We start from the raw sequence: 3,076 nt of genomic DNA, 5'->3' as shown, positions 1-3,076 counted from the left end.
TGTGGGGCTTGAATCCATGAACCTTGAGATCATGACCTAAGCCAAAGTCGGATGCTCAACCAACTGAGCCACCCAGGCACCCCTAGAGCATTTTGTTAAATGTTATATTCTTGCATGTTATATGAATAATGCATTCCAATCCCTCTAAGTGTAATTTTGACCATTAATGAATCATTATTGATAACAACTTTCATCCTATTCCAAGTGAAATCCTGTTTAATATGTTTGAGAAAACAAAAAATGAATGCATCCCTGAAATGATACATTCTCTGGTTATGTTGTTGTTGGAGAGGGTTGGGGGTGGGATGGTTAGTGGCAGAGTTGTAGGAAATACAGAAGATTTAGGAGATTATCTGATATTTTTGAATAAATAAAAACCCACACTTTAAAAAGTCAGTTTTTATTGCTTATTCCTCAGCAGAACTTGCAAGAGTGTGCCCATCCGTCCTAGACTCATTATAAAACCTTCTAACCAGCGACACAGGATTTTTTCTTACATTTTTAAAATCTAACATGTGATCATTTCTCCCACGTTCACTCCTTGGATTTTTAAACTAGTAACAGTAGTAATAACAGATTATTTGTACTATGTATATTCTGTATACTTGGCATGTTACTCACTGTTTTCTCTGAACTTTACTGAAAATAAGCATATGAAGTAAATATGACTGTTACTCATTTTTTGCTAAGTTATGTGCAGTTCTGCACTATCTTCAGTATTTTGGTGGTTTACCAAATAGTTTTCTATTTTGTTCATGCTATGTACTGTCTGTGGTTCTATCTATTATAACCTCTTTAATCTGAATAACTTCTTTAATCGGCTTATGGGTCAATTTCTATCTGAGACATGGCTTCCTTATGCAAAAGTAGGGAAAGGCAAAACTTCATGATCTTCATAGAGTTTCTGCTATGGAGTGGTGCATGCTGTTCCATTTATATTTGATTGGCCAAGACAATTGACCTGATTAATCCTGATGTCAAAGTGGTAGAGGTGTGTATTCCTTCCATGTAGAGGGACATTGCAAGACAATGACACTAGGAGGTATTGTATGAGTCTCTTGTGGAAAAGAGAAAATATTTAAAAGAATAATAAAATTGACCACTGACACATTTCCTGTTTCACTGAAAGAAGATAAATAATTTGATCAATGTTATATAGTTATTCAGGGGTGTAGCTAGAGTTCACCTCAAGCAATGTCGTTCCAACATCTGAGTTATTACATCCTACACTATTTTGTGCTATGTTACTTTATTCAAATGTACATAATCTTATATCCCAGAGACAAGACCCTAATTACTTACTACATTTGCATTTAACTAATGAGCAAGCAGAAAGGATCTTACCTTCTGCTGGTTCAGATTTCCTAAGTGATTCAAACTGAATATTCAATTATGATAAGCAGAGAGTATGGCCAGGCAGGTCTGTAAGAAAGAATCTGCATTTCAAAATACATATAGTATGTTATATATCTGGAACTATCATTCCAAAAATCAAATTACAACAGCATCACTCCCAAGAAGCAAGTAATGGAGACTCATTTGGTCTTTCAGAGAAATATGTAGCCTAATGAGCTGAAATACAAGGGACTGAAAATTCCTGCAGCATAGTATATCTATAATTGCTACATTTTGTATTAGTTTATTGCTTCAAATCAGCAGGTTGTCTTGTAATAACCTACTTAACAGAAAATATTAAATGCATGCATTAATGTTCTAGCTGTGGCTTTTACCACAGGACAAGGAAGTGCCATGTGTTTTAAAATATAAATAGAATATTTCATTTTATAATTCAATAATCTAGGTCTTTAGCGATAATCACATGATAAGCCATTTACTCAATGCCTGAAAATAGAATGTAAAGTGTAATAGCCAGTGAGAAAGCATCATTATTCTATAGAAAGTCTACATGTTATGTACCAATAGGGAAATCAGACAATAGAATTGTACATGTTCTAATATCCCTTGGTAACTTGAGAATTATGAACAATTGATTATTCTTTAGTTGTTTTAATGATTAAGGTAAGATCATGCTTTAATAGGAAGGTGAAACTTTTGAAATCTACAAGGTAATGATAGGAAAAATTTTATGAGGGGCACCTGGGTGGTTGGTTGAGCATCTGGCTTCCACTAAGGCCATGATCTCACATCCATGGGTTCAAATCTTGCATCGGGCTATGTGCTTACAGCCCAGAGCCTTCTTTAGATTCTGTGTCTCCCTGTCTCTCTGCCCCTCACCTGCTCATGCTCTCTCTCTCACTGTTTCTCAGAAAATGAAAAGTTTAAAAAAAGGTAAGCAAAATTTTATGAAATTAAATAAAATGAAACTACTTTTTAGCAAGCCACAATATGCAAACATGAGTAGTGGGTTGAATAATGTCCTTCAAAGATATCAGGTCCTAATATTTAGAACCTGTAAATATCTACTTAGGGAAAAACGGTGGATGATCTCAAGTGGTAGGTCCTAAAGGCAATCACATCTATCTTTACAAGAGGGAGGCAGAAGGAGATTTGAATATACACAGAGGAGAAGGCTTTGCAAATGAGGACTCAGAGACTGGAGGAATATGGCAAACCCAATGAATGTTGGCTGCCACTAGAACATGGAAGAAGCAAGCAACAAAGATTTCTGTAGAGCCTTTGGACAAATAAAGCCCTGTCAACCTTGATTCTGGCTCAGTGATACTGATGTTGGACTTCTGGCCTCCAGAACTGTGAGAAAATAAACTTGTGTTCTTCTAAGCCACCAGGCTTGTAGTGGTTTGTTATAAAAGCCATAGGAAACTGACATAGATTTTGATACAGGGATGTGGGATATTGTATGATACATGCCTAAAAATGTTGATGGGCTTTGGTATTGTAAAATGGGTAAAGGAAGAATTTTGAGGCACATGATAGAAAATACCCAGATTTTCATAATCACATTGTTGGTAGAAATGTGAATTAAAACCATCCCTGGCAGATACTCAGAAGGAAATAAGAAAACTATCATTGGACACTGAATAAAATACAATTTTTGCTACATAGCTGCAGAAAAATTAGTTAAATTGTGCCTTATAGTTGTTTGGGAAAGCAGAGC

Source organism: Hyaena hyaena, unplaced genomic scaffold (genome assembly GCF_003009895.1).
Source record: "Hyaena hyaena isolate Hyena2069 unplaced genomic scaffold, ASM300989v1 scaffold_1384, whole genome shotgun sequence".
NCBI classification, from domain to species: Eukaryota; Metazoa; Chordata; class Mammalia; order Carnivora; family Hyaenidae; genus Hyaena; species Hyaena hyaena.
The sequence above is the reverse complement of the archived record's forward strand: the minus strand, read 5'-3'. Positions refer to the sequence as shown.